Source organism: Empidonax traillii, unplaced genomic scaffold (assembly GCF_003031625.1).
Source record: "Empidonax traillii isolate 1590-97213 ecotype Southwest subspecies unplaced genomic scaffold, ASM303162v1 scaffold142:size1213974, whole genome shotgun sequence".
NCBI lineage: Eukaryota > Metazoa > Chordata > Aves > Passeriformes > Tyrannidae > Empidonax > Empidonax traillii.
Window position 1 is genome coordinate 378,574 of NW_020955335.1, and position 15,533 is coordinate 394,106.

The following is a 15,533-nucleotide window of genomic DNA, read 5'->3' on the forward strand; positions in this document are numbered from 1 at the left end:
TTTTGTAATGTTTCATTTGTTCTGCAGCATTCAGGCAAACATACCCAATAACACGTTATCAAAAGCAACTTGCTGATGATCACCCAGTCAGAGTCAGGGCTATCTTAGTTACGTCAGGTTTCCACCGTCAATTTTAAACGTGGATTTCTAATAAACACTGTTCCTAAAAAGTAAAGTAAAGAAAAAAGTTTCCTAGTTGGGAAATAAGTTGCTGAAGTGCTTCTATCCGTTTATTGTCAGCGTGAATGATGAAAAAGCCAAACAGGTGCACAAAGGAGAGCTAAACCCTTCTGTGAGCCTGTAAAAACAACCCCCCTCCCTCCTTTCTGCTGAGGTGAGGGTAAGAGGGAGCCTTCCTGTTTGTTTTTTCCCAAACAAGGAGGAAGCACTGAGCTTTATTTTCCTATATCTTGTTTAGCCACCTTGATTAGAGTCTATATTCAGGTTCCTTAATGGACAGCGTATTATATAGGTTGTTTGAGGTTAAGTAACAATGGGGAGCACGGCCAGCACAGTTTCCCATGTCTCTAAATATAAACACAATAAGAATCCTGTTAAGACAATGAGGCAGGACAGAAACAGGCTCTGCTGCTCCAGCGTAGACTCTTTTGCTTGTTTTCTGGCCATTATGTAAACTGACATTCTGTTTTTCCCATTGGAGAGCAGACCTGTGCCTTATCATCATCACAGCAGATGTGCCCAGAGAATGTTTACCAATAAGGAAAAGAGACATTGCCGTTGTCTGGGTTGTTATTTCCTACGACAAAGAATAGGGGAGCTGGGATGGAGGAGGAGGACGGAAGGCAGCCGGTGTTGAAGCGCTACAGGCGACAGTGTAAGCAGAGCCCCTGATGTGAGGTGGGAGCAGAGCTGTTGCATAGCTATCGACTTCATTCAGGACTGGAGGTGTGTGGGAGGAGTGACAGCTGCTGCCACCCGACTGTGCTTGCACCCAAACCCACAGGCACAACGCTGCACCATCCTCTGATGAGATATGTGCCACCTCCCCCCCGCCCCAGATCGAACCCCCTGGTGACACCTGCGTCAGATGGGTTTCCAACCATGCCAGCCACATCTGTGTTAGCTTCATTTTATTTTAGTGCAGGCCATTTACACCAAGATGAGCTGAATTAGCACCAGTGTAACGCTGATGCAAAAGCTCCCTCATCACTAAGGCCAGCAAGTGGTTTTGACGGGTGGAGGAGAGGTTGGTCCCACTAGAAAACTGAATTCTCTGCAAAAATAGAAAGTACCTGCTTTGGAGCAAAATGAAATTAAAGTATAAACAGAGGCAGATATAACAATTTGTAGGCAGGAAGACTGTGCAGTAATAACATTTTAACTGTTAAATATTCATGAATATATCTGAATTTAATAAAGACAAGAAAGTTACAAAATTCAGCTCAGCTCTGGATCAGAGCTTTTCTCCTTGCTCAGATACAAGATTGCCTTCTGTCTAAAGTGGCTGTGACTGCTAAAAAGCAATTTCTGAGAGTCATGAAGTATTCAGGCTTCGGTTTTTAGCTTGCTTTTTTGTCTGAAAAAAGCAAGCTAAATGTCTTTAGAAAGTGTAAGTGAACTCCAACAGCCACTAAACAAACCTTCTTTCTAACCACACAGCTGTCGCTGCACTTGTGGCTCTGTAGTCTCTGCAGAACACAAACCATAATTTCCCCTAATTAAGTACTAGAAGAAGGCTTTAGTGGATTCCTGCTGAAGGTCTTGGAGCATCAACAGTCAAAGAGTGTGAAGAGCTGGGAAGTGTTTTGGCCTTGTGCTGTTTGTTTCTCGTTGACTCGAAAGGTTCTTTAGATTTTTGCAGTGGGAATAATAAGCACAGAGTTCAGTTCTCACTTATCTGGCTCAGAGAAACGTAAACCAGAGTAAAAGTGAAATGCTGACCCCGTTAACAAGTAAATGTAGAGTGTCAGGACTTGAAGCCATTCTGATTTCTCCGAGCTATAAATGTTAAAAACCCAGTAGTGCCTATCCTGGAGTGAAAATGCCTGGAATTCTGTGCTCAGGGAAAGCAGCTTCATCCCCTGTGCCGGAGCTGATGAAGACACGCTCGGCTGCAGAGCAGAGCAGGTACAACCAAAAGCTGGGTTTGTGTTGCTTGGGTTGTTTGTCCGGATTCAGCCTCCAAGGCAAAGTGTCACCATCTGTGAGGGAAGCTCTTGGCTCCTTTAACTTGTGTTCCTATAACTTCACCCTCCACGATCTTCCCTTTGTGACAGTTTGGAGATGCCATAGATATGGAAAGCAAGGGCACAAGGTTACTTCTTCTGCACTGGAGTCCACACACATCATGTTTTTTGACCTCCTGGGATTTGGTGGAGTGGTTCATTAGTGCAGTGGAACTTATTCAAGGCTCTAAGCTGTTTCTGCCAGGTATTTGTCTCTCTAATTATGCTTCTTCTTGTTTTTATCAGAAGTACTTATTTCTAGAAAGCTATAGGGTTAATGAGCTTGGAAATTTAAAAGAAGTCTTTGTGTAATTGTTATGGCACATTTTATATGCAATGCAACATCATACTCCTGTAGAGAAGAAAATCTATATTTCTCCATCATACTTTAAAGGCTAATTCCCTGGAGTAATCTCCATTCTTTACTAGCTTATTCTAAATAAAATTGATTTTTTCCTGGGAGATTAAAACCTTCCTTGAAGATTGTGAATGGTTTTGTTGCGTGGGACTTTATTAATAGACTCCCTGCAGCTTAATTCTGTTTATACAACTTGAAAACAATAAAAAGAGTTGACAGTTTTGTCAGTTGTGTTTGCTTAAAAAAAACCCCAAACCATTAAGAAAGGAAACCCAGAGCCCTCCTCTCCCTGATGTAGCAACGAGAGCGCTGTAAACAAACTTCAGCGGCGTGTTTAGGAAGATGTGAGTCATTCCTGGGGGCAGAGCGGGCTGGTGGGGCTATCAGTGAGGTGTTAAATCGGGGAGCGCGGGTACCCGGGGGTGCTTTGTGGAGCAGGAGGGGTGTGTTTATCGCCATCAGCACCAACACTGCGGGGCTGCCGGCGGAGATGGATCCCAGCGGGCGCTTTCCCACGGACACGGCAGGTCCCAGCGCCCTGGAACAGGCGCGGGGTCGGACACAGAAGATGCGCTGTGAGGGCTTGTGGGCAGCGGCTTCCTGTGCAGGGACACCGAAAGTGCTGCCCTCGGGCTGGGCTGGGGTGGGGTAGGAACGAGAGCGCACACCGCTTTAATCAGCGCCTCTGGCACGGGACTCGCCAGCAGGGACCCTCCTGCCTGAGAAAGGCAGCGTGAACTTGGCCCTGCCGGGTAACAAATGCAGAGTTGAAGTGGTCGATAGCAGTGCAAACGTACAATTCCTGGTCAATTGTATTCCAAGTAAGAAAGAGGAGCCGAGACCGGGGTGTTAATGCCGAAGCATTTCATTCCAAACGTAGTTATCTTCACGGAACTGAGGGCTCACTTTGCAGGTGATCAGAGGAACTTCCCAGGGTTGGATAGTCAGACGCCTTTCTAATCTGCCTTACTTTGGGAACTGAATGAGCCGTGGCTCTTCCCCTGGCTCAGCACCAGCTTTTATTACTGTAAAAGCAGGACTTCTTGTTCAAGACACTTTGACAAAAGTTATTTGAGCTTGCCTAAGTTTCCCTCAGCTTAGTTCTGATGTGGGTCAGGCTACCACAGCCGAGTTGTGCCCCCTCGAACTGTCACCAAAACCACTGATCTTAGAATTCCAATATTATGCTATTTATCATCTTGCATTCACTTAAGGTGTCCAATTTTACTCTAGACATATTCTCTACTTTTGCCTTTTGGTGATTTAGTTAAAAATGTGGAATTTATACTTGAATCTCTTTCAGCAAACTGTTCCCTTAGGATGGATAAGAATCATGCAAACGTTTTTCTACATGAAACCCAATCCCAACATCTTTCCTAGGTCCTTCACAAGAACTTTCCCTGAGTCCTTCAGCTGACAAACGTGCCCAGCAGTAAGAACGTGTGTGTTCCTTCTGATTTGAGTTCAAACTGGTCTTCAATTTCATCAAATAATGCTCTGAAACTAATGGTGGTCTTTAAATTGTCAGGAAGCAGCCATAATTCCAGAGAAATCAAAGCGTGATGTGCATTTTAAGGGCCCAATTGATGGCAAATAATGACCTTGTGACAAAAGCACCTTGGAGGGTTCAGCCCAAAATTTACATCCAGCGCTGGAACTTCTGTATTTAAACTTTGTGGTGGTCCTGGCCATCGCCCTCCAAGCATTTCTGGATTGAGAGATTTGGCTCATCTGAATAAACAACTTACAAGGTGCCATCCATCCATTTGTAAAAGGTTAAATTTCACTGTGGCATGTTTTTATGTATTTTCTTTATTAAAAATCTTTAAAAAATTTAGGAAAGCAATCCTTAAGTCATCTAGGAAAAAGAGCATTTAAAACACATAGGAACACACAGTGGGTACCTTAAAATAAAGCCTTTGCCACAGAAATGAAAAAAAAATAAAATCACAACCTGCTCTTGGCTGAGCAGCAGAGCAGAATCCCAAGCAAAGTTCCAGGGTGAGAAGTATGGAACTAGAGGAAGAAAACGAGCCAAACAGCAGTGTCTCAGCAGAACTCCAGACCCCTGTGTTGGGAACAGATGGAAGAAGTGAGCTCTCCTATCTTCCCTAAGTCAGAACTCCAGGAGTTTTGAACTTTAGTTATCTTTTTTTTTGGTTTCCTCTTGATACGGGACTTATCTTCAAAGCAGTTATCTCAAATTTTCTGTCTGGAGAAAAAAACCCAACAAAACAACTTAAAAGGAATACTAAATACAACAGAAAGCAGTATCAATCTGCTAAATGCTGAGTAAAAAATTTTTCCTTTTATCTATAAACAGATTATTGATTCTGATACAAACATGTCATAGAGTGGGGGGAAGCGGAGCTCCAGAAGAATGGATCATCTCAGAGAGGAAAAAAACCCACACTATTTTGCCCCCTAGGAATTATATTTATTTTTGCTTGGGCTTTTAAACCTTATTTATATGAGACAGGATTTCTGTTGAGTTCATCATAATCCAAGAAATATGCTGTTACAAATTCTTTGCGATACATGTTCTCAAGATTTCATTTTTCACCCTCTGAAAATTCACTGAACCAATAATGAATGGGGACTCCAGGCCCATAAATGGAAATAGTCAGAACAACTTAGCTTCCAGTCCGTGTTCATGGAGTGATTTGATCCAGCTGGTCTGTCCAGTGTCATGGATGTCCTTCCAGTGGCACTGGAGCCCATCGCAGCCAGCGTGGGTAATTTGTGTGAGAAAGAGGAGAAAGCTGATGCTGCAGCCTTATGCTTTAGATAAAAACAAGAAGAGATGATCAGTTAGGGGCTTGTTCTCATGATAACTTTAGTCTCTTCTGGTCTGATTGACGTAATTCAGGATGTACACACTGTGTCAGAATAAAAGACAAAATAAAAACACATTTGCTATTCCAGTTTCTACTCACTGCCTACACTTGGGATCTTTTGATGAAAAACTGAATTGTTTTTAAGTGATACTCCTGCTGCTATGCTGCTCCCACTCCTATTTGGCTGTTAAACAGAACTGAATCCACCTGCTTGTCTTCTAAGAAAGATAATATTTTGTATAATTAGAAATATCAGGGGTGAATCCAATAGTGGTAGAGGTTTTCCTGTAGAGGCAGAGTTATCTTGGAAGAACAAGGTCACATTAAAAACAAACCAAACCAAACAAACAAACAAGAAAAGAACAAAAGCCACAAAAACTTATATGTGGTATTTTCTGTGAGAACAATCTGATTCTCCTTGTGTGCTGGATTAAATGAAGTGTAGCATCTGTGGAGTTAAGAGAAAGACTGAAGTAAAATGGGTAGCAACAGGAGAAAATCAATCCAGATATTTTAAAGCAGGAATAATATTTAAATACAAAAAAAAAAAAAGTGTTAAAATCCTTTGTGATATTATGCAACTTATTTGTGATGTGTTCTTCTGGAATACAGTCGATGCTGTTTGAACCTGGCCCTTTTCCTTAGAAAAAATGAGTTTCAGCAGTCAGGAACAGAGGTGGAAAGCAGTGTTAACATTAGTCAGCTGTATATCTCATTAATTTAAATAATGCTGCTCTCAAAACTCATCCAACAGCAACAGCTCAGTTCAACAATTTCCTTTTCAGTTCAAGTTCATTGCCATCAGCCTTTTACCCAGTTTCCTCATCAGCCGTGGTGCCCACGGAGCTGTGCTGCTCATTCCCCTGCAGCGCAGTCTGACGGCTGGTACTGAATCCACACCCACCTCAGAGATCGGACTGAATGTGGGAAAAGAGTTTAATTATCACTGCTGCCAAAGCTCCTGGGGACACGTGAGCCTGAAGATATGGGACACTGGAGGCCTTTGGGCCTTTGGGACATCCCAAACTCCTCCAATTTCTGTCAGCATCAGTCTGCAGGAGACAGTCACCACTATATGGACATATATATATCTCGATAAATTTTAAATTTTTTATTCATGCCTTCATCCCTAAGATTATTTCCAAGGAACTTTTCCAGCTGTTGAGAAAAAGCTGGGAAAGTGCTTTAAAGGAAAGTCTATATTTGAGATAAATATATATATGCTTTTTAAGTTTTTGTGAAAGGTCATTTTTTTAATCTTATGAAATATGCTCTGAGAATACACATCCATGAGACAACCAAATTAAAACAAATACTTGCTATGTCCTATTCTTAGTAAAAGGTGGGTAAAAAATTATTCCAGCCACTGGTGAATGAATTCCATCTTTACTGACCTTTGTAAAGCAATGGAATAATAATCACTGGTCTCGCTCCGCCGTTATTCCACTGTTTTTAGTCTCCCGGTGCTGTTCAGTCATTTCCAAACAACTGCTCAAGCAAACGGTTGATGGAGTGCTGCCATCTCTTGGTTATGCAAATTATACTTTGCAAGATACCGGGCACTTATTCTGAGATGGCAGTGCCCTCCCTGAGCAGCTTTGCTGTGTGAGGGGTGATCCTCAGCTCTGCTATTCAGTGTGTTTACAGCCACTCTCTGTTTAGAATGTCCAGCAATGCTATTACTGATTTTTGAGAGACATTGAGTTTGTCCTTCCCTTTCAGGATGGAGAGGTTGGCTCTGCTGGGAAAGTTTAAAGGGGCAAAAGCATTAAAATGCTGTTCAGAGATCTTTGTGCAGTGGGGTGCCAATGCTGATATGTGTCTCTGTAGCTAATAGGTACTAACAGCTGGTCGGCCTTAGAGGGAATCATCCACCACCCTACAATAAAACACATTGCAGGAAAGAACAGGCAGGGGATGGCAGCAAAGCCCTTGCAAGTGTGGGCATGGGAGGATACCAGAGGCACTGGGGCCATCAGGTGGAAGCAACTCAACACCCACTTGAAATGTTAAATTACCTTTTTCTGTGATGCTGGGAATAATGTGGATTTGATCAGGATCTCAGGCACATTTGTCCCTGTGGAGCTGGGGGTTCTCCAAGTCCTGGAGTCAGCCCACTCATGCTATTCCAACAGGCAGGTTCTCACCTTCTGGCACCTGCTGCCTCCTCCAAGTCTGACTCAACCTCAGAAAGCCGTGACAATTCCTCACAATACATTTGTCCTGGTGGCTTCCTTGGGAGAGCAGGATGAGGGATAAACATAAGACACTTGTGCTGATTAAATGATGCACACTGAGCTTTAACAGCCTGAATCCAAGGGAGGAAAGCTCTGCATCCCCTTTGTATGCCAGTACATCATATTATGCATTCCCCTCCTGGTTATTATCTTCTATAATGCAACTTTAAATTGGTTATTTATCCATCCATAAACACGCAGGAAATTACTCTTATTGGCAGCACTATTTATTCAGTTGCTGATAGGCATCTTTAAATACTCAGGTTAGGTCTTTCCTCATCAGTACATGTCATAGATATGTTGGGTGGATTTCCCTTAGTCCTTTGATAGTTTACAGATATTCTGCTTGGTGGATGATTTTCTGCCTGCTAATCACTCACTGCACCATTTCAGTTATAATCAGGTATAATCATTAGAGCTCATGTCTTTCAGGGCTCCACAGGCTTTCAGTGGGAGCCTAAAAAGTGCTCCTGTGTCCGCTCCACCTGCTACAACTTTTTTGGTGTCACATTCAAGGCTTTCAGTGTTGACCCCTTTAAGAACAGTTCTAGTTTTGAAAAGGTGTGAAATGCCAATCTGATTAAAGCAGCTTTGAGCAAACAGGCTGTGTTTACATAAATACTTGTTGCTTCTAAGTTAGAGACCTGACTCTCACTCTGTTTAAAAACAAATGGTTGAGAATATCCCCCCAACGCTCTGTGCAGGGAATGTGGTGTCTCTCATTAGCAGAGTAAGGAAATGGCACAGTCTGCTGTTTCCCAGGGATATGATACATGCATGGGCCTGAGTAGGAAAGAAAGGAAAATACCTTCTTAATTAAGCTTTAGTTTACTTCTCCTAGTTCATCTTTCTCTACTCGTTTATGGAAGGTGACAGCAACAGTGGGAGATGAAATAATTAAATGAGATTTTTTTTTTAATCCTTGTTCTCTGTGTGAAAAGCGGCTGCAGTCTACAAAACACTCCGATGGTTTGCATACACTGCTGCTCTTTCCATATCCTCAAGTCTCCTGTGTTCCTTCCTCAGTAGAAGCACAAGATAAATAGTCTTGCTAATTGGTTGATTCCGTGTCTGGTAACATCATCCTTACCAAATTCCTCGTTAGGTGAGTGAGAAAGAAAGAAAAACTGAAAAACTCTCCCAATTTTCTTGCTTTCTCCAGGTAAGGATCAAATATTCATGCAGAAAATGAAACACTTCCATGAGACTTGGAATTCTAAGTAAGTGGGTTTGAAACTACTGCCTAAGGACACGTTTAGTAAAGCTTGGGAAAAAATGGCCTGTCTGTTCTTCCCAGCTGTAATCTGTGTGTGAGAGGTGCAGTGGGGCTACAGTGAAAATCCTTTTCCCTCCCTTTCCACTTCAGCAGCAGCGCAGCAGTTTAAAGAATGGGCTTCCAGATTCCCACTTGTCACTAGAAAGTCCAGGACTCCATTTCTGCCTTGTTGGTCTGTCATATATTTAGGTGGCCAGTATGGACACCGTGACACCACTGAAACAGTGGTGTTAGCAAACCAGGGGTAGATAAGGTGTTACCTCCACCCCTTATCGTGACAGCCAGCCTGAAACTGCGGGTTAACTTTGGAACTCCTGCGTTCCAGGTTTCCTTTCCACATGAGGATGTCCTCCTGCATTGCCAGCAGCTGTGGACAATGGCTCTCTCCACTATACATCAGAATGTCAGATGATTCTTTCAGAACACTCTTTAGGTCAGAGAAACATTTTGGAGGTAGAGTAGCTATGTCTGCATTCTGTGAGAGTTCTGAGACACCAACTACAATATGAGGGCAGAAATGAGATTCTCTTGTGCAAGTGAAAGTAGATGAGTTGGTGTGGCTGAACTAGAAAGGGTGCTGGAAATCAGGGAAAATTGTCTCAACTGTCATTGATGCATTTGTGAGTAACATAGGTATTTCTTCTCATACTTTCCACCTCCAAATGAGGATATCTCCTGTGCTTTTCTGACCCACACAGGGACACACCGTGCAGTTTGGGAGATGCTTTAATTTAAAAATATACTGACAAGTTTAATCAGGGCTGGTAATAAGTTATTCTTGTTTTCACTTCCTCAAGAAAGGGAAAAAAAAAAAACAGCTTTGCTTTTGATTCTTGTTTTTGCTGGTGATGAGTTGTCTCTGTCATTCCCAGGAGAGCAGAGCGTGTCACACACGGGCAGTTACCCGCTGTGATGGTTCAGAGGGCAAAAATAACTCGTGGGCCGTGACAGCAGCAATGTGCACATTCAGAGCATCCTTCCTGAAGTTTGGGAGGGTTACAGTGAGAGTGAATGAGCCAGCTCACCTCCCAGAAGGCACCCTCAGCAGCAAAGATGGCAGTTTGCTGGGAAATGGCCATTTCATTTTTGTGGTGGTGCCAGTGAAGGGCCCTGTCAGCTCCCATTCACACCCCCAGCTCTAAGTGCAACTGGCTTTGATCGATTGCACTGCGAGGAGCCTGCTTGTAATTCTCGGTTTGTTCCAGTTTATCCACTACACCGGCTCCTGGTCACCTTATTATTCTGATCCTTGGGTGAATATTTCATAGATAATCACATAATTTTAGAAATTATTGTATTTCCAGGCTCCTGAGTTAAACCTAATCAATATTTATACTTTATTCAAATAAGGGATGATAATTTTTCTTATTATTATTTGACCTTGTATAAGATAGAAATCCTTTCTCTGCTACAAAACTGGGATATTTTCAATCACCTCCTTTTTTTTTTTTTCCACTGATCTAGATGCTGGCAGCAAGTTTTATTGTAAGCTCGTGTTTTATTTCCCACTCCTACACAAACGTATTTCAAGCAATTGGCTATGAACTATCTATATTATTCTGATCCACTTGTCAGTGAAATTATATCAACAATATTTACTGCACAGAAAAACTCTAAGAGCATCCAGCAGAACATCAGCTTGCCTGGTAATAATTCTGAAACAGAAATAGGTTACATTTTTTATAGCTTAAGAAAATAAGGTTAATATTGATTTGAAAAATTCATACACAGCCTTTTCTTTTGGCATGTTCAATGAAAGAAGAGAAGTGTGTGTATGGGTCAGTTTTAAGATGTGGAAATAATATGAACAATACAAGTTAATCAGATTTTTCTGCCATGTAGAAGTATTTAAACCTCGAAATGGTTTGGTTACATATTTTTGTGTTGCAGAGAGGTTGTTTTGTTACAAGTTCAAAGTATTTCATGACACAATCAACTTACCAAGCTGTCCTAGAGAAACAAACTCCAGCACAAAATTCAAGTACTGCAGGGACAGATACATTTCTGCCACAGCTGTGCAGCACTTTCAGGTGCAGAAAGTGAATTGGCAATCACAGTTTTTACTGTGATTTAGGAAAAGAATAGTTGTATTTGCAAAGTAGTGTCTGTATTTATACTGTCACTGTTCTTCACAAGCTTGTTCTTATCAACCATCAGGAAACTGAGGAGAAAAAGTGCTCCCATTCCAGTCTTATTCTGAAACTGGCAGTGAAACTGCTTAAATGGTTAATTCTCTTGTGTTCAGTGAGTGCAGATTTTATAACACTATGGGTCTGTCCTCTTGATTCTTTGGTTATGGCTCACGTACCCTAAAACATGAGGTGACAGCACTGGACATTTGGAAAGGAGGGCTGTTACCTCCTACCCTTTCCAACAGGAGTTACAGGAAACAAGTAACTCATCAGGAACCACATCCTGAAGTCCCCTTTCCAACTTCCTATGGAATACACACACAATTTGCACAAGACAGAAGCAAACAAAACCCTAAGCTAAACAGCAAAATAGAACACCAAGCCAAAAAATGTTTAGCAATTACACAATTAAAAAAAATAGTAAGAAATCTACATACACACATATTGTCTGTGTTCCTGGACTAGTGAAAACATCCTTAATAGCAAAACCTCCTTCCAGGCACAGAACAGAACTTTGCCCAGGAGAAGAATATGTTTAGAGTGAGTCTTAAAGCACACAAGCTCTTTCTGACAGACAGACTGGATTTGTGGATCAGTCCTTTGACAAACCGAGAAACCTGCCTTGGCATGACATTCCATGGTTTTCCTTATGGAACTCACACCATGGAGAAAACAAAACGTACACACAGGAAGTTCTACCACGGGGGCTGCAGCTTTTTTTGAGAAGCTCCAGCACTCTGTGCAGGGAGGAGTAGTTGGGGCAGAATGAATTCACCCGTCCTAATGCAACTTGACACCCACTTGAAATGTTCAAACTCCTTTTCTGTGATGCAAAAATTAATGAGAACTTAATCAGAATCCCCTGACAATACAGGGCACGCTCTGAAGCTACAAATGAGAGGTGTTCACTAACATGTAATTGAGAAGAAAATCTGCTGGATAGTTTGCAGAGATCCTTTTTTTTTGTTTTGCTTTTATTTGTGAGCATTTAAGCAGGTAAATCCGTGCTCCTGAAGGCAGAAGTGTTCTGAAGAGCAATGCAAATGTCTTCCCAGTGAAGTGACTTGCATGCTCATTCGAGGTGCTTGCAGAACAGAGTTATCAAGAAATTTTCAGGGTTTTACATTTAAGTATGACTTAACCAAAACCCAATTCCCCTTGTTTAGTCACTCAGAGATAAGGGCAGAATGACTTGTAGACCTTTCAGTGAAGAGTGAATGGCACCCTGTCAGGAGGAATTTCTGTATCTGCAGACACCAGTGGTATTAATTTGACTATTTCAAGTGATTAGGAAGTTAAATCATGACTTATTATAAAAAACCAAGAAGGTGAACCATTATTAAGAAAAACAATTAATCTGGCTGCAGGTAGTTTGTTGCCTGTGGTCTTTGAGGGTCTGGGTTGGGGACAGTGTCTCACCAGAGCGTGTGTGTTCTCTGTGTGGTAGAACTTCAGGATTCCAGTTCTGCACAGCCAACAGTGTAATTCACCTTTCTTGAGGGGAATAGACTGTGCAGGGCTTTTAGACTGTAATTACAGCACAGAGTGGGAACTTCATATAAAGATATAATGCCCAATGATAAAGTGATTCATAGCACTGTGAGTGAGTAGATGGCAAACCCAGTTGGGCCATTGCGTAATCGTCTCTTTCTGTAGTTGCTGTTGCTTTATGGTTCGTATCTGGGAGGCAAAAATGGTCATTTGACCACCATGTGATGCAGAAGCTGCCAAGCTGGCTCTGCTCTGCTCTGTGACCCATTGCTGGGCCATGCAGGGGGGCAGTCAGGGACCAGGAGCACCAAAGTAACCCTCTGATCCCCCAGAAACACGGTGCTTCCTGTTCAGGATGGGACAGCAGGGAAACAAAACGAGTATATAACATTTTAAAAAGGAAAATACAGGATCACAGTGCGCGTTTGGAAAGAGTGGGAAGAGGGAGTCAGGAAAACCCGTCTCAGGATTCTGATCTGGGAAAACCAAGGTTGTATCTGTGCTCCTGCATGTGCTTCCAGGATGGAAATATGGCTCACACCATGCACAATAAGCCTCATGCTTCTGAAAAGAAACAAATGTAATGCAGATGTGGAGCAAAATGCTGTTTTACGACTATTTTATTTTATATAAACTGCTTCATTAACTTCATCCATCTTAACTGGAAAGTTAAATAAGAGGGTAAATTACCATAAAAGAAAATCCAAACAGCTCCCTCTCTTACTATGATTTTTAAAAAGGATTTTCTTTTACACATTTTTAATCTGCTGTAATATAATATGATGTATTAGTCTTCTAATGGATCACTGGTGCATAATCTTGCAGTACTGCTGACTTAGATCACTGCAAGCCACAGCAGTGTTTGTGCGACAATGTAAGGCAAAAGTCATTCAGATCTCTTTCAGCTGGTGGAATTAAGAAAATTCATGCATATCCCTACTGTTCAGACCTTGAGAACTATTAATTGCCTCAAGATTAAGCTTAGGAACAGAGCAGAACACTTAATCTTCTAACAGGTCTAAATCTTATTTACCATTCAGCTACAAGCTCTTTATTAAAAAAAAATCTCCAGCAAGAGAAGGTTTTAATTGTAGAGCTTTAACCCCTAACCAGATTCCTGGTTAGATTAAATCTGATCTAATAAGCTAATTGTTAAACAGCTGATGATTCTGTCAAATCCCTGTGCTTAGTTGCTTTCGCATCCAGGTTTGTGGTGCTGGGTGTGACCTGTGCAGGAGTCTCTGCGTGAGAGCCACGTTCCTGTTCAGATTGGGTTTGTGAGGAGCTGTTTAAGCCAAGGTGGAAATATCAGTGATGTTTTGATCTCCTAGGAGTTGAAGCAATGTCCAGTGCATTCTTATGAAACATTTCTGCACCAGGATCTGTGGAATCCACGTGGCATTGGGTCACCTCCTGCAGGACACCAGCCTTGCAAAATAATGATGTAACACTTTGGAGCTCCTGTAGCCACATCCCCTTAGAGATGCTCAGGAGTTCCTCCACGTAATTGTGTTGGAGAGCAGTCCTAGGAATCTAGTGTGAAGGACAATAAGAGCTTTACCAAATATAGAAAACAAGACATGTTGGCCTCATGCCAATTCTTGTGACTTTCCCTGCTGGCTTTGGCTACAGCTGTACCCTGCCAGCAGCCAGGGCTGTGACACTGCCCTGTGTTTGAACACACACAGGCACCAGCTCATGCAGGAATTCAGATCATTGCTGCAAGGGAGTGATCCTTGGTTCCAGGTGACTCAACCCCCACGCCTGGGATCCCAGCAGGTTGAGCACACACAGGATCAAACCTGTTCCATCCCACTGGCCCCAGCCACTTTCCCAGGTGTGGCCTTTCTGCACTGCAGCTGATTTAGCTTCCTGAATATGCAGTGACAAATCACTGACAGTTCTCCCTCTTTCTGAGGGACATTCAAAACCAAACAGGAGCAGGTGAGACCACTCCAGTAACCCCTGAGAGCTGCACTTCCATTTCTTCCCTGAATACTGATAACAACAGCCGACTTGAGGGTGATGTAACCACCTCCTCTGAAAGCAAACGTGCAGCATTTCCCATTCATCTTGCTGTAATCACTAAAGGAAGCCATTTTTTCATAGTGTGTAGAAACCAAATGCAGTTATTGCTTCCTTCCTAATACTGACCCGGCAGCCTGGAATTTGTCCCTGAAGAATCACAGGCAGGTTGAAGATGTTGGCTGAAGACACCATTCCCACACACATGGCTCACGGGGACACGGACACCGGCAGGACACTGTCCTCACAGACAGGGATCACAGGGACACGGAGCACCGGCAGGACACTGTCCTCACAGACAGGGATCACAGGGACACGGAGCACCGGCAGGACACTGTCCCCACAGACAGGGATCACAGGGACACGGAGCACCGGCAGGATGTCCCTCCCACGGCCGCGGCCCAGGGGACATGGAGCACCAGCCACTGGCAGGAATGACCCAGGCGCTGGGAGCATCTCTCTGCCGTTTGGATTTTTATTTCCAACCTGGTGTAAACTGAGGATCAGAGATGTCTCTGGTTCCCCCCTCCCCCGAGCGCGGGGAGGGAGCTCAGGCACAGGGCTTTGGGAGCCTGTCCCGCTCACAGGCAACATTCCTGATGGCTCCGGGGCTCGCTCAGCTGGCTGTGCTCCCGAACAGCCCCGCGCGGAGGGTTTGCGTGTTGGAGGAGCGGGAGGAGCGGCCGGGAAAGGGCTCGGGCACAGCCGGGAGCGGGCGCGGCGCTCCGGCCGCCGGAGGGCAGCCTGGTGTATCCAAACCCCCCTGCTCCTGGAGTTAGGAGACAGGCCAGCCTACTGAGACGAGGGGCTCCACGGAAAATGCTTCCATGGAAATACTTGTTCCAAACCTTTAAATCTGCCCGTGGTTTTGCAGACGAACCCGCGGCAGGCGCACACACCGTGGCACCGGAGCATTTACAGGTGTCATTCCTGCCGGCGAGCTGCTCGTGGGGATCACTTCAGCGAAAATGCGTGTCTTTAATCCTACCTT

General features: G+C 43.4%; 1 long non-coding RNA gene across 1 annotated transcript in view; it reads left to right on the forward strand.

The window, feature by feature from the left end:
- The window catches only part of LOC114057692, a 56,703-nt gene that overhangs the window by 28,742 nt on the left and 12,428 nt on the right, over positions 1-15,533 (forward strand). Inside the window, exon 2 of the long non-coding RNA XR_003571281.1 lies at positions 14,456-14,461. This is a non-coding gene — a long non-coding RNA (uncharacterized LOC114057692). The remainder of the gene's footprint in view (positions 1-14,455; positions 14,462-15,533) is intronic.